General features: G+C 40.3%; 1 protein-coding gene across 1 annotated transcript in view; it reads left to right on the top strand.

Moving 5' to 3' along the window:
- Positions 1–21,114, top strand: part of ITGBL1 (integrin subunit beta like 1) — a 211,825-nt gene that overhangs the window by 24,927 nt on the left and 165,784 nt on the right. The window lies entirely within an intron of this gene.

Raw genomic sequence — 21,114 nt, 5'->3', positions numbered from 1 at the left:
ATCTATGTATAGATACACATGCCTGTACACAAGTCAATATGTAAACATATTTGTGTCATGTTTGATGTTGTTATAATATGTATGATTCATATACAGTTTCCCACATACAAAGTGTTAACCTTACAGCCAAGAAAACGCTTTCCTGGGCATGTATCCTAAAGAAAGAACCCTGAGGAAGGAAAATGCATTGATGTCTAAAAGAGTGAAAGTTGTAGGCCGATTATTTTTTCAGTAGTATAAAATAAATTTATAGCATGTTAGCATAGTGTGATAGTAGTCATTAAAATGATAAATATGAAGGCTTTGTATGTGTACATCTGAAATCGATTTTAAAGACTCAGACTCTTGTATGTGTACTGAGCTCTCAGCTCTGGGAGAGGTATGGGTGCAAACATACAAACGTGAACAGTTCTGTGAAATACTAACTGGTTGGGGTTGGCCAAATTTTAAATGCTTTTTTCTACTTTTAAATATTTCTGTAATTTAACACTGGTTTGTAATGCAGCGTGATTCCAACAGTATGATACAGACTTTCCAGAAATAGGAACATGTTAGTTGAAGAGAGATGACAAGGACACAAGGCGAGTGGAGTACTTCTCTAGTCCCCATGACAACATTCCTAGCTGGTCAGGGAGGGTTTGGAACCCTCAGTTGGGCTTTGGGCTCCATAAACTGATCAAGGAAGCGTGGAAGGTTCTGGCAATTTTTAATTCTCAACCACATATTCCAGATAAGAGATGCCTGGGTGGCTCAGTCAGTTAAGTGTCTGCCTCCAGCTCAGGTCGTGATCCCAGGGTCCTGGGATGGAGTCCCGCATCGAGTTCCCTGCCTCTCCCTCTCTCTGCTGTGTCCTCTGATTGTGTTCTCTTTTTCTCTGACAAATAAATAAATAAAAATCATTTTATACACACACACACACACACACACATCACACACACACTCCAAATACTTTATTTGTTTATTTATTTATTTATTTTGAGAGAGAGAGGGAGTAAGCATGACTAGGAGGCAGGGAGAGGCAGAGAGAGAGAGAGGGATAGAGAGACTCGGTAAGCAGGCTCCAGACCCAGCGAGGAGCCTGACATAGGGCTCGATTTCACAACCCTGAGTTTGTGACCTGAGCCAGAATCAAGAGTCGGACACTGAACCAGTTGAGTCACCCAGGTGCCCCAAATAAATTAGTGATTTAGGAAGACTATTGACTCCAAAATATCTCCATAGCAGGAATGATGACTGGAGCACTCCCCTTGGTGTCCACTCCCTAGCAAGGCGTGGTGTTGAGGTCACAGGAGTGGTGGGGCTGAGTCCACTATGGGCGTAACAGTGAAACAGCTCACATTCATTTCCGGCCCCCGCACAGGTCATGTCCTGTCCGTATTCCAGCAGGCATAAACATAGTCGCCTCTAGCCCAGGCTTAACTTTCCATTCCCATCCTGATGTCCTCTCATCCAAATGTGCCATCCTCATTGCATCCTCTCAAGGATCCTCAGGATTGCTGTGCGTGGATGCCACTCCCCAGTGGCACTGCTGCTGTCTGTGCATCAGTATTCTGGTTACCCGCTGTTTTTGCTCAAAAAAGAGGTAACTAACAGAGGGGAGGAAGACTTTTTTCAAGCAGATGACTTTGGTCCTTTTCACGTCCTACTGCGCTGGGGACCTGCCTCACAGAGGGCGGGCCCGGGCCAGGGAGGTAGAATAGCATGAGAAGTGTCTGTACTGGGAGCCACCAGGGGTGTGTGAGATTTCATGGTCTGTGTCTGGGACATGATTAGGAAGAAGCTTTCCCATTGGGTAGGTAAACTTAGTTTATGTAACAGGCATAACTTTTTCTTGAGATGACTCTAGGTAAAAGAATTCATCGAGATTCAAGTTCATATCCTTTATCACACAGTGTGTATTTTGTAATTGAGGAGGACATTTTCAAAAGTTTTATTTGTCTTATGCTGGTTTTCTTAATGCTCTTTCATGTTCCCACCAGCCTCTTTCCAGAACTTCTCCACAGACAGACGCCCTTGTCCTATATCACGATTTCCCAGTCTGTATTACTCTAGAGTTCCTATTTCTCACAGAACATTTCTACTGAAGTGATTTGCTAATATCTAAAAATTAACACGTCGAAGTCAGGGTTCAAAACCTATTTCTGTTGCAAAATAGCAGAGAGTACCCAGTATGAAATTTCACACTCTTAACGAACCCCGTTTGCTTCAAAGGTAGATAAGCTCCCAGACAAGGCAGGAACCAATAGGGATGGAGCCCCAGGCTGAGGTTCCCTTTGCCTGAGCACCTCTCTGGGAGCCAGAAAATCATTTAACTTCTCACACTTCAAACCCCCTGTCTGTGAAAGGAGTGGCTTGACTTACATGATCTCAAAAACTTCATCCCGATTCTATGATTTTAATACTGAACAATACATACATACATACATACATAATTGTGCTGTGGCTGTATGATAATTAGCCATAAATGATAAATGGCTTACTATGAATGACTGTGATTAGTTATAGCCTACAGAGAAGAAATGGATTATTAAGTCTCTGCTCTGTCTTATTTTCTTGGGTTTTCCAGTACCACTAATCAGTCTCCGAGGCATTTGATTTTTCCCCCTGAAATCTTTCCTCCTCAACTTCTTTCTCACCATTATTTTCATGAGCATGGTAGCGATTACCCATGGACCTACATGTTAAAGACCCTTATGTCAAATAATATTTCCCAGAAAACAAATTCCCCCTCTTCTGAGTCTGCGGCAGGCTGTCCCAACCTACGTCCTCACTCCCATCCAGTGAAGGCACTTCAGTGTCGTTCCCTGAACAGAGGTGTCCTTGAAAACCTAGAGAGGAACACGGAAGCATGAAGGAAGCAGGATCTATGCAACAAGAGTGGACAGTCTGGGGTTTGGAGTCTGGAGCATTTGGGTCACCACGGCCAAGGGGGTCTAGAGAGCTGGGGCAGCCCTGGGGATCCTGGCAGAGGGTAATGGCCACAATAGGAAAGGCTCTGGAAACGGCCTTCCCGATGGGAGCTCTGATGTCAAGGGAAAAGAGAGGTAAGGGCCTAATCAGATGGAAGAGTCTGGAACTGAGGCCACATGAAGGGGTGTTCTGGTTCTGTAAGCAAATTTACCTGACAAGCATCATATTCATTATTATAACTAACATTAATTGGCCACCACAAATAGGCAAGCACCAAGGTAAGTACTGTAAAAGGATTATTTTATTCCTCACATCACATATTTTGGGTAAAGTCTTCTTGAATTCCCAAGGCATAGGTCAAGAATCTTAAGGCCTCGAGAGTTTAGGATATAAGGTGTGTGCACGTGGGTAGCAGTTGATGGAGCCAGCTTTAGGAAATGGGTGTTCTCGGCACAAGGAGAAGACATCTTCTTTCCCCTTCTGCCTCCTTACACTGCTTACCCCATCCCTAAGGTGTACACTTGCCATGTCGATGTTTCCTATTGGGGTGGGCCACGGCCTTTAAACCAGGAAGGCAGGGGGACTCCGAAAGTTCTAGGTAATTGATTAGCAAATGAGTCATAGAGCAAAGCTGGAAATGAATGAAAAACTTTGATTCTGCATGGTGCATTTTCATTCAAATTGGCCACGTGGAAGGCCCACGCAGAGGTGCTCTATGTCCCAAGTGGCCTGGCCCATGTCTTCCTGAGCTGAGAGCACGTGGTGTCCCTATTTCCCCCTGTGACCATGTAGCTCCCCTGAAGGGTGGTCCCTTTGGATGGCGACTGAGTGGTCTCCAGAGAAATTATCCAGAAATTTATTCTGATGTTGAGGAGTCCTTGAGAGAAATAGCACTCTTCTCTTTTTTCAAAGTAATTCAGCTAAGATGGATTTTCCTTTCAGGCAGCTGCAAAATTCCCCGCTGTCAGGTTCAAAGAGGCGTGTTCCTTATGTAGGGTTTAATACTTTGACAGTTTCAGTAGAGGTGGGGGAGATTTTGATGCCAACCTCTGATTGGAATGTTTTTCCAACAGCATCTGGTTCTGTTGTAGGATTTTAGTCGGTAAGGTTTTCCGTTCAGTCATATGATTGGGTACTCTTGATATTCACATCCTAATTTAATTTATCTGATCCATCACTTAAAAATTTTTTTTGCACTTCTTTTAACTTAGTACTGAAAAAAAAATGTTCTCTACCTGAGACCTCATATGACTTCTATTGGGAATGGTTTCCACTTTCAACTTACATTTCCTTTGAAATTCCACTGGCTGGCCTTAGTTTCCACATGTGTGATGAAAATTCTCTTGCATCAAATATGGTCATTGTATTTCCTTTGCAGATGTAAGTGTGCCTTTTTTTTTTAAATTTCTCAAATAGAATGCATAGCCAAGACTGTTAAAATGTTATGTAAGGTGTGTCTTAAGGTGGAAATATGAGGCATATTTTTGTATAAAGATATGCATGATAGTTATTCTTTTTTATATCATTTAATACCTGTGAAATACCTTTATACATTGGTTTGCTTCTCCAGGACATATGGGAAGGGGTGCTGTGTGTGTTGGTTTATGTTTAGAGATCTGTAGGGAAGTATTCTGTGAGATTAATTTAGAATTCAAGTAATTTGGTTTATTAAGGATTTAGGATTTTATAAAAATAAGAATTAATTAAGAAAAGGTGAAACATCATCGTGTTTAGAAATATACAGGTGATCTGGGGCTCCTGGATGACTCATTCAGTTAAGTGTCCAACTTTTGATTTCAGCTCAAGTCATGATCTCAGGGTCATGAGATCAAGCCTTGAGTTGGGCTCTGAGCTGGGTGTGGAGCCTGCTTCAGATTCTCTCTTCCCTCTCACTCTGCCTCCCCTACTCCCCCCCAACACTCACACACGTGTGCTTTCTCTGTTGAAAAAAAAAAAAAAGAAATATGCAGGTGATCTAAATAATGTATTCAGATGTGTACTTTATGCATGGCTGTGATGTATGCGTCAGCTTTCTAGACGGCCAGTCACACCTCCTTGAGCTTCAGATGGGGTTTTGCCTTGGTTCCAGAATGTCCTACCCCACACAATCTTGCTTTGCATTGTGTGTGTTTCTAACTACATTCTGGCCATTCCCTGGCTCTCTGCAAAGCCAAGAACTTCAGACTCCTTTTGCATTTACTCCATATCCTTTTTTGTGTGTGGTGTACAACCTCTACCCCATTATTAAAGAACGGCCATTGTCAGATCTCGCACCTGTTGTTCCTACTGTTCTTTTAACCCGATCCCATGTCTTCATGCCAGCAATTACACAGGCACCTGATGCAAACTTTATTCTGTCAACAGCATAGATGGCTGCTGGGGAGACTGCTTTACAGGGAAGGCTGGCCAGTGTTTTATGGTTTTATCTGGACAAGGAAGAAGACTGTTGGCAGCACTGAGATGCTCTTTTCTTTATGTTCGTATTTCCCCTTTCACTTTCTTTTCTTTCTTTGTAAAGATTTTGCTTATTAGAGAGAACGAGAGAGAAAGAGAGAGCATGCACACTCCTGTGAGTGGGGGAAGGGGAGGGGCAGAGGGAGAAGGAGAAGCAGGCTCCCTGATGAGCAGGGACCCAGACCCAACCCTGAAGAGACACTCCATCCCAGGACCCTGGGCTCAGACCTGAGCTGAAGGCAGATGCTTAACCAGCTGAGCCACCCAGGTGCCCCTCCCTTTCACTTTATAAGATGACTTGACCAAATCTTGAAACAAGATTAGAGAGAAAAAGGAAAGTCATCTAGAGTGGCCACTTCTGGCTTGGACAGTAAATTCCTCATGTTGTCCATAGCTCCCTAATGTGAGTCACATGTAAATGAGCAGACTTGGATTTTTCTACTTGTAATCCTATATCCCCATAGGGATCATTCATGAATGACCTTGAATAAAGAAAAAAAAATCATGTGTGGTTGGAATTTTTCATAAGAGTAATTGGGGAAAAGAGGAAGAATTGTTGAGAGGTGGCTCAGGGCTTGGGTGTCTGTGTATTTTAATTTGCTTCTCAGATGGAACCCCGTGCCTGGAACACATTTCTGCCTTCTGCTGTTTCAGCTTCCTGCCATCGGCTCTTAGACCTCCTTCCCGTCACTTTGGCTTTCCCAGTGGCCCCCTGTCATCTCTCTGTATCTTTGATGCCATCCCTGGGCTACAGGCTTGTCCTGGCAGCACCAATTCTACTCCCCAAAAGTGGCCCACTAGATACTCTAATTCTCTGTGATCTCTCAGGATATAACCGTAAGCATACAGAAAGTATATTCAGAATAGCCTTTAACTGATCGGTCATGGTTAGGATCATTTTTCACCAGTGCCTGAAGGCTTCAGCTCACTAGCATCAAGTCCAATAAAACGCATCATGAAGTATCTCTTTATAAATTGTTTTCTTGAAGTGTTGTGAACAGAGCCCTTTGGGTTCCTATTTATAACAGTGTGTTTAATGTAGTGAAATTCCTGCTGACCAATATTGGAAATGAAAGTTTCATTTATAAGGATGCAATTAAATAAAACATTGCCAAGTTAAAAATGTCATGTTGCTCTTTGTCAATCAGGTTCATTATGCTATATTATTATATTTGTATGGATCTTTTCTTCTGGGGAGCTTAATGTTCTCTCTGAATATTAAACAACTGCCCTGAAATTCTTGTGAGGTTATTATTCTTCCAAATCACATCAAATTTGAAAATCATTTACTAATTAATCCTTCTGCATCTCTCACAACTAGGGAGAACTCAAGCAGATTTATTCATTGGGAAAAAAGTTCTCTTTCCCAGTGTTGACTTGGTCAGAGCACCCCCTCACACCTGCCTTTCATTTCAGCCGGTCCTAGGTGCAGAAGAGGCATCCGGGTGGTGAATGGCACCTACAGCCTTCAGCAGCTTTTGCCAAATAAATAATAATCAGAACTACTTGGGCACATGTTTAAGTCCTCCGGGAACTCCATATGTAGCAGTGAGATTTGAATTGACTCCAGTATCCAGTCTGGAAATGCCTTGGACTTTTTTGGAATGAAAGCATATAAAGCTTGGAATTCTACCCCTGTTCATTACCCAGTTGAAATCGCTCACAATTTAACTTAATTGCTCTTCCTGCTTTTTCTTGACAGCAAGTAAAATAATAATGAAGAGTTATTTTTAAACGGCAAAGTGGTATATATCTCAGTGGTTATTATTGTGATTATTACCAGGTGCCTCTGGTCCTGTTTCATGGCAGGGGTGGAGTTTGGTTTGACTTGAGTTCACTTTTCGTCTCCCGCTGTTTGGTTGGCTGTCTTTAGCCTGTCCTGCCTTGCTTGTAGTGTAGGTCCTGGAATCTGTTCTAGGAATCATTCAAGTGGCTTGGATTTGATTACTTTTCTGTAGGGAAAGCAGGTGACATGGGGAAATGGTAGGGAGTCCTTCCACAGTTCCTGGTCATTCTGTGGCAGCTCAACCTTCTGGAAACTCCCGTATGCTCTTCTGTACTGAGTACTCGGAGCAGTGGTTGACCACAGTGGAGGGAGTCGTCAGACTGTCTTCATTGTCAACCCTACTTGGCCAGCTCATCTGCTAGATCTCAGGGGTCCTGTTGGGGGTGATTCTGCGGCATGCAGTGTCCAGCATTCTTCTAGTGATTCAGTTTCTAGGCAACACTGAGGAAGCCCTTTCCCAGTGAGAGTCCAGCTATCTGACACTGACATCCTCACTTGAGATGCACTGATTGTAGGAAACCAAAGTGAAATCTTATGCAAAGACAAATGACTTTGAGCTATTACCCAGCAAGTGTCCTAGAGAATTGTATTACCCCACGATGGCCCCTAAAGTCACTCCCCATTTAGAATCTGTAGTTGAAAGATCTTTAAGTGCTGTACGACCTTGGGCTCTACCTTCCTTTATGACCTTGGGCTCTACTGGGGTCAGTTTCCATCCATAAAATACATTGAATTGTTCATTGTTGGGCTTCTATGAGGTCAAGATTTCTCCAAAGTCTGTCCAAGGACAAGTTCTTAGACCTGTGGTGAGCAAACTATGGCTTGGGGGAACATATGTTACCTTACCAGTTTCCTAAAGTGCTTCATGATCTAATTTTTGGAAATCCCTTGTCATAAAGATGTAGAAACTGAGGACCTACGATCAAGTGTAAGCCCGTTACATTCTGCTTACTCTGCATCGGTCCCTTTCTCCAACCCTTTCTCCAAGGGCGCCAGTGATCTGTCTGAGCAGAAATGACTGCTTAGGTTAGTCCCATTAGTGGAATCAAGTGGATGCTGGCAAAACCAAGTGAGATTGTGGGCTGGCTCCCAAGGGGACACCATCATTAAGGATTGATTGGATTTCATAAGTATACACTGAAAGAAAAAATTACTGCTCCTTGACAGATGGCCTTATGTGAGATACATACTAAAGCCTTTAACTCTTTAAGTTTTATGTAAATTACTATTTTTATTACTATTATTTATTACTATTTTAAATTGTGTTGTTAAAGAAAGTACAGGTTAACACAATCACACAAAACGACATAGAGCATCATGTATTATTAGAAGTTTCAACTCTTAGGTGAAGACATTGAAGTCTGAAGTCACACCGAAACCAGGTGCCCCATCCCTAGTCTGACCTCACTCTCTTGTTTCAAAAGTAACCAATGTCTTAGTGCCCATTCCTTCATTCCTTTATTCATGATCTGACAAGCTCTTAGAGAGTATTAGGCATACATCAGCCTTTTTTCCTCCATTGCAAATATTTAGAATGGCATTTTAGGCTTCTAAGACATAGTTGTAAATGTATTTGATTCTCCTGACCTAGAAACTGATTCATAAGAACTACTTTTATGGCTGATTTGGTTATTTGGACATATTCACCTATTTACTAATTAAATACATTTTTACTGATAACTGATAACATTCAGTGCCTTGTGTCAACAATCATGAGAGAGACAAATATGAATAAATCAAAATATTTGTTTCTATAGTGCTTATACCAAAAAGCCGGAAGACATAATGCAAAGAGAATGCTGCTAGTAAAAATGTCAGGGCCCTTTTCCCCCAAATTCTCATATTCCTGGTTGTGTAGCATTTGAGACAGAAGGAAAAGGCAAAATGATTTGGGATGTTCCTTTTCTCCTCCAGCCATTCCCTGGGAGAGGAGAGAGAATGAAGTGAAATGAATTGGATTGTTGCTCAGTCTTTTTCCATTATACTTCTCCATCGACAGATTATATCCTTTACCAATTTCCTTCCCTTGATTTAAATGCAGTGCTCCTGGGAACTTATTTTATATGTACCCAATAAAACAGCATTAATCTGATCGTAGTTTGTTCAAACTGGCACAAAATTGGAAGCAAGTGCTGTTTTCAACCTGCCAGATGTCATATTCGGTAGAAGAAATATGGGATAATCAATTTTAAAGTCTCCAGGGTCTGACTGTGCTATAAAATTTAGGGAGGTAAAAATCAGGATTCAGGCAAAAGGATCCAGCCTACCAGAATAAATAAAGTTAACACCATGCACTTTTTTCTCTAAATATGTGAACCCACTATTTTTTAAGACTTTGTAGTGATGGTAGCGGTGGGGGCTTTCATCTGAATGACCCCTTTAGACACTGTGGTTTATTAAGAGTTTCACCAGGTTCCTGCTGCCCAGAAGGGTCTCTCGAACCTATGGAATGATGTGAAAAGAATTTGAGCTGAGAGTCAAGCCTCAGAGAATGGGAAGTAATATTCTAAAATAACGAAGGTAAACATACCAGGCTCCTTCTGTGGGGTCTGGAATGAAGCAAAGAACTCCAAGTGAATTGGCAACTCACCCCTTTACCTGCATGGAGACCACATGTCTATCCATGGTTAGCAAAGAGCATGCCTTTGCATACGACCCAGATGGGCAGCTCTGAAATGACTCTGACATGGCCCCAGGGGAATGGATGTAACTCAGCTTTATCAAAAAATAAGGAACCAGCAGAAACAGAGAACTAGAATCTTTAGGGAGGCTTAGTTCCTGGTAGGGGAAAAATCCTCCCTTCTACAACTAAAGCCATAGGGAGGTGACAAATGACAGTGCTGAGACTGTCCTCTTTTGCTATTAAAGGTGACAGAATAGAGTCTGTAGGTAGCAGAACAACCACTGAATTACACAGTAGTACATGGTGAACTGGGCAGAGGAAGAGTGTTCAAGTCTGGTTTCTGTAAATCCTGAAGTTACTGCTCTAACCTTGATGCTCATCTTTGCCTAATGTGACCTGGTAAAGCCAGGATGATGTGAGAAACTTAGACTGTAGCTAAACATACAGGCATTCCTCCAATCTGTAAAAGATACGGCCAATTAAGGAAAAAAAAAAAAACCTGATTGTAAAAGAAAGCATATTTTTTGCTGAATGTTGGAGTAATTTTTAAAAACATTTTGCTTTATAAAGATGTATTCTCAGGAGAGCTGTCAAAAGCATTATGGTTAGGATAGATGCATTAAAAAAATTTAAAAAAGATCTATTTTTGTTACAAAACTGTTCATCCTTTCAGGACTTGATGGAGTTACTGGGGACACAAAGCAGATGGAAAGCAATGAAGATTTCTCAGAGAGGAAGTCCATGAGGGATTTGAACATGACAGTCTGACTCCTAGGCCCAATATCTTAACTACTCTTTTATATTAAATCTCAGGTTAGTTTTGAAGATCAAATATAGTAAGAAAAGTGCATTGTAACATTACATACAAGTAAAATGCCACTAACTAAGAAAATGAATGTTTTGTGCATTTTCTCAAAAATTGCATCGAACTATTCATTGAGAACATAAAAATGCGATTATCCTTACATCACTAGTGTTTATGGTCAACACTTTCACAAATTTACTATAGAAGTACAAACCTAAACACATTCCATACATACATTTTCTGTGAGGGGAGAGTATTACCAAAATAAATACTGAAATAAAAAATGTTGCTCTTAGCCGGGAGCCTTTTGTACCTATTTTGCAGGAAGGGAATTTGAAGAAGCCAAATGGTGTAGGGCAGATGAGAGTTGGCTGGCGCTGCTTTAACCTGCTTTGGTAGCCGCCGCTTCTGTCTTGTCTGTGTTTAAGGGGAAAATACACCTGGGAAATTTCTCTAATGCGCACTGCACTCTACTTGCAGAAAATGACATATTCACATAATGTCAAGGAAAAAAACAGCATCACACAGCCTTTTTGTACAATTAAGGATAATTCTAGGTAAGTAAAAGAAGGTGAGGGCAAAATAGAATGTTCAGCAGGTCATCTCTCCATGAAGTGTTTAATACGGAGACGTTTTAGGTGTCCCCATGCTGTGCTTTAAGCTGTTACCAACTCTCAAGCCGGCCTACTTATTTATTACAAACATTTAAAGCTGAGACCTTCACAAAAGGCCAAAATTAACAGTGAGTGCTTTCACACAAAGAAAATGTATTTGAATGAGATGTCTCTACTGTTAGATAGACTGTCCGCAGGCTCATCTAAAAGGGTGTATTTATATTTCTCCCCAAGTCATTGGGCTTTGACAATCAAGAACATGAAGATTCCTGTAATAGGAGTGTGCATGTAAAAAGCCTTTTTATCAATTTCATGAACGCTTTTTGAGAATACCTACTATGTGCCGGATGTGTATGTCTTTGAAGAGCTCATAGTCTAGCAGAAGATAGAAATATGTGAATAAAAATAGACAGTGCAATGTGATGAAATATTTGAGACAATGAAATGTTCTTTATGCCCTAGCGATCCTAGGTAAGTTGTGTCTAACTCTTCCTGGAGGGTTTACGGGAATAGTAAGGATGAAAATAATGGAATATTTAAAATAAATTTAAATATTCAATATTTAAATAAATTTAAATATTCAATATTTAAAATAAATAAAAATATTATTCTAATAACATCATTGTTTTATTCAATCTTTACCGAGTGCTTCAGTGTATGTCAGGCGCCGTGTTTGGTGTTGGGAATATACCAGTAACAAAATAGAACAGTGTCAGGAACAGAAAGGTGCTGAGGCTTTTGCTTCCTTGCAAGCTAACAAGTGAGCCTGGCAGTTTTATGGGTGCTGACAGAAGACAGGAGGCTCTGTCTGTAGGTAATGGAATTACCTACATTTTTATTTTTCTAATAAAAAAATTATTATTTATTTTAATAAATTTAAATATTTTATTATATTTTACAATTATTTTTATATTTTTATAAAATATAATTTTATATTTTATACATAAAACATAAAACTTTAATATATTTTTATTATTATTCATGTCACAGTTGGCAGCATACATTTCATGTTCATATCTGTTCCTCTTGTTCCCTGCATCTTATGGGGAATCAGGGTGTTGAGTCCAGGTGGATGCCGAGCACAAAAGAGTGAATTCACATTTTCTGCTTCCTGAGTACATCTTATGAATTTATGCTTTATCTCAAAATTATTTGTTCCATTAAAATGTTCCAATTTTGTTACCATTGAATTACTATTCAGCTCTTTATTAGTAGTAAAAATGTTTTAATCTGCATTTAATTTTTCATTTTCAACAATAGTTTTAATATTTCCAAATGATCCTAGTGTTTTCTTCATAAATAACTGAGTTTTACTTTTCTTTTGTTTATATTTGAAATAACATTATTAAACGTATTCACCAATTTTATGGATTTTCATGAATCTATTTTCTTTGTATTTTCTTCTGCTTTTATTAAGGCTTTGTGTTATTTTTTATTTTTAAATTTAGAGCTTAGCTGGGTTTCTGTTTTAGTTCATAGTTATTTAACACTATGGGTCTCACTGTATACTGATTTGTTAGCACAGACACATGCTAACATTTGTTAGCATTAGACTACAAGGTTTACATAAAACATCTGGCCGATGTTTCTGTGCCCAGACAAAGAAGTTTAAACCTCTGAGCACTTAGAATGGCATTTCTGTCCTGCCTTTCGCCCTGATGAGTAGTAGGCTTTTGTGATCTGCTCCTCTGCCTGGAAAGGTGATTCTGAGTAGAAGAAATTTAAGAAGGATATAATAAATGGATAAATATTTGATATTTAAAATATTCTGACTTTTCTACAGAACTTCCTTAGCTTATGATTGGATTATGTCCTGATAAACCTTTTTAAATTGAGAATGCATTTAATACGCATAACCTACAAGCATCATGGCTGAGCCTGGCCTACCTTAACCGTGCTCAGAACACTTCGATTACCTACCGTTGGACAAAATCATCTAAGCCCAAGCCTGTCTTACAGTAAAGTGCTGGCTGTCTCATGGGACAGACTGAATGCTGTGCTGAAAGTGAATGGCTCTCTGGTACAAAAGGGTCGTCACTGCACAGGTTGCTGACTCTCGCGCTCGTGCGGCTGACCGGGAACTGAGGCTCCGCACCCCTGACCAGCATCAGGAGAGGATTGTGTCGCCTCTCTCTAGCCTGGGCAAAGATCAAAATCCGAAAATCCAAGGACGGTTTCTGCTGAATGCATACTGCTTTTGCACCATTGTTAAGTCAAAAAAGGGTTACATCCAAACCATCGTGAGTTGGGCACCATCTGTGTTTTATTTTAATACAATACATACAGGTCATTCTTATACGGTGGAATACAGTATGTATGAAGGGGACAAGGGAGTCTTCCCCTCTGGGTCCCCAGACCCACAGCGGCAAACCCTATTCTTCACTCCCTGTTACCTCCCGTGACTATCTGATGCTGACAAAAGGTCTGATGGGCCTGAAGAACTGTCCGTAGCTGAAGAATCTTCCTGAGCACTAAGTCTTGAGGAAGCCACACTGCCACCGCGGGACACCCGGCCACCGAACACCGGGACAAGGACACTTTCAGGAGGCAGCCAGCCAGCTCTTCAGCGGCGATTCAACTAATGGCAGAAGAAAGGAGGCTTGCTGGGACTCCGTCTGCAGGTTTGAATGTTGCTTTGCCAGACTTGGGATGACAGTGCAGTGGGGACATGAGAGAGATCTGTTACCAGGAGGGTCCACTACTTCTGAAGAGGTGGGTTTCCCCACCAAGGGAATATTCCTTTGATGATGGCCTTGCTGCAAGGTGCTCGATGTGGAGCTGACCTAAGGACATTGGAGATTGCTTCAGATGTCCTGAAATGCGATGGCACACCGCTGAGTTAAATAAGACATTCCACATCAGTTGAATTTTCCTCCTCGGTTTGGTTCAGGACAGAATGCCAGGAGGCATGTCTTTCTACTTTTGTATAACATCTGTGACATTGGAGATGGAAAAAACAAAATGTTAGGTGATTGCTAAAGACAAAACTGAAATATGTCCACTACCCAGCCATATTTTCTTCATTCTGCTTATTTTGGGATGCATTTCTAGAGTCCTGTGTATCAGAATAGCGATGGGATTTTGACAGTAGGCATTTCTTTCCATAGCAACAGTGAGAGACCACATGCGGCGGGCTTTTGCGATGCTTGGAAGAGGAGCCAACTGTTCAGGGTGAGGGAGCAGGTGCATAAATGGGCAAACAGGGCCCATTCAGAGGGGCCGGGCGATCACTACCCAACCTCTGCCTTGGGCTTTACAGAACGTCTCTAAGCCAGAAAACACAAGACACTCTTTTACGGAGACAAAATTTGCTTCAGGTTCAGGGTCTTTCCCCCCCCCCCCCTTCGGCCTACGACTTGCATTTGATTTCTGATTTCCTTTGACTTGTGTGACATGTAGTATTCTTGTCTCCTGAGGCCTCTCTTGGCTCTGAACTGATTACCCAGTGTGACATGAAAACGTGACAGGCTTTCAATTCCTAAGGATTTGGGATTTTAAAGAGAGTCATTTGTTTGTTCAGTAGAGATCACAGGTTTGAAGGTGTAATTGGGAGAACTAAGCTTTTCTCTATAAGGCAAGGAAGTATTGCGATACCGGTGGCTGGGTCGGCGGGGTGGGGGATAGAGTGGGGCGAGACGGTGGCAGGGGAAGGGGGGGGTGCAGGTGGCGAACTGGGAGAGGAGACGACTACCTGGTTGGGGAAGAGGAAATGAAGGAAGCCTGGTGGATAAAGCCTATGTGTGAAGTCTGTGCTCTCTCTATGCCTCGGTAGGCTTCCCACCTCGTGCACAGAGTAAACCTTGTCCTTTTGCCCTCAATTAATCTTTAGGAAGATATTGGTTTCTCACCGATCTGATGTGAAGTCAGAGCTATTTGTATATTTTCTGCTTAACCCACCAGAATTTCCATGAAAGAAGGACAGCTTGTTTTGGTCTCTGCTTTGACCCTAATACCAAGGATAGTGAGTGGCCATCCAGAAAATACTTGTTGAACAAATAAATGACTTATTTGTTTAGAAATATATTTCTTGGATATGATTATTTATATGATTCTGTTGAATAGATGAACTCTTTTTTCCCTTGTTTATCATCTTGAAATAATATCTATTTCTAGTACATGCACTTTTCAAATCTTTCCTTATGATAAAAAATATAAAAATCCTTTAATATTTTTAAAATACAGAAAATGGTGAGGCAGAGAAAGCAGTTTGTATCTACCTCAGGAAGCCATTACTTCTTTGACTTAGTCTTTCTGGTCATGTTCATATACGTTTTTCTATCGCTGATGTTAACTACAGCATCGTTCCTACAATTAACACCAGTGTTTTAGGGAGACATGGGTATAGCAAGCTCAAAGAAGCATTGACACGACAAAGTTTTTGGGAAAAAACTTCCTCTTGATCCTATTATTTTTCTGAATCTGTTTCATGAAACGGGTCATGTGTTTGCTTGCAAGGGTGTATGGGAAACGCAGTTTTTAACACATCAAACTCTTACCTGTGTATTTGTCTTTGTACTTTTATTTCATTTGTCTATAACACTCTTCCTACTGCTCTTTACAAAACAGACTCACTGACATATTTCAAGTCTTAGTTCAAAATCACCCTTGCAGAGAGACCTCATCTGCCTAAAGAGTCACAGGTGGCCTCTTTCTTTTTCTGTCTGACCAGCCAGTTAATTTTCTTTGTAGTATTTCTGAATATCTGATTATTTGCTTGTGTCTCTTGGCCCTCTCCTCCACTAGAATGTAAGCTTCTTGAGAACAGAAACTTTGTTTCATTCATGACTATATCCACTGTAACTAAAAGTTTGCCAGGGTTTTAGGTGTTTTAGACATATTGGTTATATGATAGATTCATTTAGTCTCTTTCTGGTTTACCACCATCTGAACTGCAATGATCCATGCGCCTCTCTGATAATTTCTTGGCTCAATCAATAAAAGAGGAGAGATCGGACGGTTGTCAAGTATGCAACATTGCACATCTGACAAAGTGCTTTGTAGGACTACTGTTACAGTTCACTTTCCTGCCAGCCCTGTGTGAGAGTATCCATTTCATCACATCACCACTGGAACTGAGTATTTTCATGTTTTCAATTTTTGCTAATATTTTGCCAGTGAGTTTTAGAGATTTGTCTCTTACAACTATTTTTCAAGTTTTAGTATATTATAGATGTTCGCTCTTGGTCATGTTTTTTTGAAATAAGATTTACATTTTTGGGTTCTATGCCAGAGGTTTTAAATGCCTATGTAGTAGAACTCAGTGTCTTTAGGGATTTCTTACATTGTTGAGAAAGTTTTTGTCCAGAAACCAGATGAACATTTTATGCTTCATCTATTGATGTCTTTGATATTTCAGTTCTCTGAGATACTTCCTTTGTCAAATTTATTTTTACAAACTACGTTTTAGAGGCTTTTAAAATTGTCTTCTTTATTGAATTTGAAAGTGGCTCATATTCTTAGGGAACAGAACATATCACAGGCAAAAAGAAAAATCATAAAAATAAAGTGTTTTTGTCTTATATGCTTGTCTGTTTTTGTGCCAGTATTAAGCAAGTCTGAAAATCACATTCAAGCACTCATCCTTTGTCTTGACTGTATTCACAAATATGAATGGAATGGTGCCATCAAACTTAGTTTGCTTAGCACAATGTTGTGATTTCTTTCAATATTAATTATTTGATATTATTATTATTATTTTTACTTGATTTTATTATTATTTGATATTATTATTATTATTACTGTGGACCTGATTATAATTTGTAACTGATTACAGTGACTTCTCATAGGCAAGAATGGATGGGGGGAAATTTTTGTCCTCAGTGTCTGACTCTACAGCTGTTGGAGGTAACATGCCCTCTGTAATTCCTTCAAAATGATAACATATCCCTTAGCTGAAGCTCTTAGACTAATTTTTTTTTTAAATTTTATTTATTTATTTGACAGAGAGAGAGATCACAAGTAGGCAGAGAGGCAGGCAGAGAGAGAGGGGAAGCAGGCTCCCTGCTGAGCAGAGAGCCTGATGTGGGGCTGGATCCCAGCACCCTGAGACCATGACCTAAGCCAAAGGCAGAGGCTTCACCCACTGAGCCACCCAGGTGCCCCAGACTAATATTTTTGAAAAGTACTCTTCTCAAATTTCCTGTTGCTAACTTCAGGTCAAAATGAAATTACCAATATTTTGTAACTGTGATTAGTTACTGTAATAATTAAATTTAAAAATGTGCCTGCCTAGACGTAGACTAGGCAGTGACCTGGAAAGAATAAAGAATGCTAGAGAAATTAAATCTATTCTCTGTTCATTTCTCACTTTTTCTCATTTTTTTGCCCTTTTTTTTTTTTGAAGTAGGCATTCTCTTCTACCCTATATTGAAAAAACCTCCAGAAATAGAATGGAAGATGATTTTAATTTTCAGAAATTAGGAGCTTACCTACTTAGACATTATAAAGGAGAACTCTGGAAGGGAGTGTAAAGGAAAGGTGACTGGTGTAAAGTAGTGGCAGATATATGGTAAGGGAACCCCGATGACTCATGTCCTTGCATAATTCATCCTCCTCGTGTGGAAGCTGGGAGTTGCCTTTAACTGATAGAATATTGCAAAGGTGATGTCACTTCAATGATTATGTCAATGTGTATGGCAAAGGTGTCAGATTTTGCTGATGTATTTTTTCCCATTCTCTTGTCTTTGAGATGGTTCTAAGGGAAATTTTACTAAATAGAACTGACCTAATCAAGTTCATCCTTTAAAGGAAGGTCCAGGCCTTCTCTGAAGTGAGAGATTCCAGCAGCAAAACATTCTTCCTCCTCTGCTGGCTTTGAAGAAGGAGCTTTTGTAATTCTTACAGGCAGAGGAAAATAAATTCCATCAACAGCCAGGAAGCTTGCTGGTGGAGTCTTCCCTATTTGAGCCACCAGATGAGAACACAGCCAGGACCTACACCCTCATGTCAGCCTTCTGAACTTGGGATCAGAGAACTCAGCTAAGCAGTGTCCACACTTCCGATCTACATAGAAACTGTGATATAATAAGGGATGCTAAGTCTCTCTGTTTGTGGGAATTTGTTAGGCTGCAACAGAGAATGAAAGCCAAGAGAGTCCTTGATGGCACCAGCTACAGGGAGAATTGCTTCTCTCAGATACCAACATGGGCAATGACTCTTCTGATTTGCAGCTTAATTGAATGTTGCTGTTCTAGTCTGAAATTATGTCCGTGTCTGGAGAATGGGCCCAGTACAGCTTCTTCTTTCTTTGTAGACTCTTTTTTTATTAAAGGATGCTGTTAAAAACACCAACGGAAATATTCTTGACATAATTCCCCCTTCTGATTAATGCCAGCACTTGAGTTTTGAGTTCCCCTACAATGCCATTTAACTGAATTTAATTTTGGACTAGATGACCTTTGAAAAATGCCCTGAGCCCTGAGATTTAAGGACTAAGATGTTTTCAGTTCTCTCTTTGCTGGGTGATTCTGCATTTCCTCTTCACTTCTACCTGGTCAGGGAGCTTATTCCCACCTGTGTTCCCCTTTTCATTCCCATTCTGGGTCCACTCCGGATCTCTGTGTATTCCCTCTGCCACTCAGCATCCAAAACCTGTCAGTCTCTTTTTTTTCTTAAGATTTACCTCCCGTTAAGAATTTCTGTTTTCTGCTTGATAAGTTTTAAATTTAGAAATGTGTAGCTAGGCCTCTGCCTTTGTGTGATTCCTGTGTCACATTTATTTTCCTTGAGAAGAGGTGAATACATGACATGCCACTCTGAGTGAGCTCTGTCCTCATCGGACCCAGGTCACATAGGAACATTATGCCTGAGCTATAGAACTGTGGACTTATTATGTAAAGGTTGTGGGAAAGCATGAAGATCATTCCCAGTGGATGCACCATCTCTCGAGGGCCACAGGCACTGTGGAGTAATGTGGTTATTCTTTGACCAGATGTGTACTATCGACTGGACGTTTCTGTCCCCCAAAATTCACATCTTAAAGTCCTAATCCTGAATATATCAGTATATGGGGCCTTTGGGAGGTGTTTAGGTCATGAGGATAGATCCCCCGTGAATGGGATTAGTGCCCTCATAAAGGTGATCCCAGAGTGCAATCTTCCTTGTTCCACCACATGAGGACACAGCAAAATGCCAGCAGTCTATGAACCAGGCAGTGGGTCCTTATTAGATACCAAATCTGCTGGCACCTGGATCTCAGACTATCCAACCCCCAGAAAGATAAAAAAAAATGTGTTTTTGTTTTTATAAGTTCCTCAGTCTGGGTGCTCTTTTATAGCAGCCTGGACATGCTAAGACAACCCCTTTTCTGTTCTGAATGTTCTGGGGTATGTGGGTTCTCGTCTATGATTACCTTCCCTTGAGCTGATCTACATGCCCAGGTCCCTCCCAGTCCCTGCATCTCTGACTGCTAGCATTCAGAATATATTATAAGAATTGCTTGGGTGTTTCCTGCACCAGGATATAGCAGTGGCTTGGTGTCCTGCCCATGTGTGTGGCAGGAAATATTTTCATTTGTCCTGCATTCATTTTGTCTGGAATTTCTTCCTTCCCTAAAAATCTTGCATGCTTGTGCTTAACAAACAGGTAGTGGGTAATGATGCTATTCCGGGGAGTGTGCAGAGGGCTCTGGAAGGTATAAAGATGAAAAAGTGTGCCTCTCTCCTGCCAGCTGTAAAAAATGTGGAGTATCCTGGGAAGGTGACAATGCTGTCTGGTGGGTACACATCTGCTGTGGCATAAGGCTGGTACAATGTAACACTTTCTAAGAGAGAATTTCTGGGTATGGAGCCTGGAGACCCCATAAGCCTCCCATGTGATTGATTCTTGAGTATACCGAAGTATAAGACCTTTATTATCCAAATCATGTCATAGACCATGATGTTGATGATGATGATGATGATGACGACGATGATGAGAAGATACCAAAATTCTCCCAATTTTTTTATTATGTCTTTAAGAAAGTATCATTTCAATTAAAGGGAAATCATATACTCCTTTAAGTGATTTTTATGAACCAAAATTAGCATTTGAGTTAGGGCTAGAATTTCTGTGCCTTTCTAATTCTCTTGTACTTGTAAGCCTAAGGCTTTTAAATGGTCTTTCATAATTATGCTTCAGCTTAATGGAGAAGCACTGACCCTGTGAAATCAAGTTCTGAAATTGACCTACAAGTAATGAATTTTTAATCAGGATGTATTATTCACATCTGTGGTAATTATTTTGGACTAATAATATTCTAGATTAAAGTGATCTTGGAAAATGTCTCACATGCAATACTTCCTGATCTCAAAGCACAACTTTATAGGGAATACTGTATAGTTATTTCTATTTTTCTTCAGTAACTGGGAATAAGGTACTGTCCCGAGCAGGTAGGGGTGTGTGTGTGTGTGTGTGTGTATACATTTTTAAAAACTTAAAAACTAATTTTTAACATTAATTTGTTTGAATTTAATTACATGAAATTATAATACCTTAAATTGTAATACTTTCTGCATTATTATTGCTTTGTATCATGAGATTTTTAAACATTTCTTATGCTTAATATATGTTGTGTTTTCATGTAATGATATATAAAAGAAGATACTTCTGAAATTAGAGGCGAACTAGCCTGTATATAAATATCCCTCCTGACGTATCCCCGTGTTTCTGCATTATGTAGAGAGATGTGCTGATTGGTTTATATAAGCTCAATAATTTAAATACACATTTATTTCTGGATTGAATGTAGAGGGAAATGTGCCTCTGAAAGTGGCTGAAACATTGTTGACATCGTAACAACTTGCTAAGTTCCATCACTGAAATTACCATGACTTACTATCCTCCTGTGAAAAAGTATCTCCCTTGCAAAAATATAATTACTTTTGGAAGTGCATTAACTCCTCCAGGTCACTAAAGTTCTCCTTAGTGAATCATTTCTAATCAG

This window comes from Mustela lutreola, chromosome 13 (assembly GCF_030435805.1).
Source record: "Mustela lutreola isolate mMusLut2 chromosome 13, mMusLut2.pri, whole genome shotgun sequence".
In the NCBI taxonomy this organism is placed as follows: domain Eukaryota; kingdom Metazoa; phylum Chordata; class Mammalia; order Carnivora; family Mustelidae; genus Mustela; species Mustela lutreola.
Note: the sequence above shows the minus strand (reverse complement) of the source record. Positions and strands in the feature narration are given on the sequence as shown.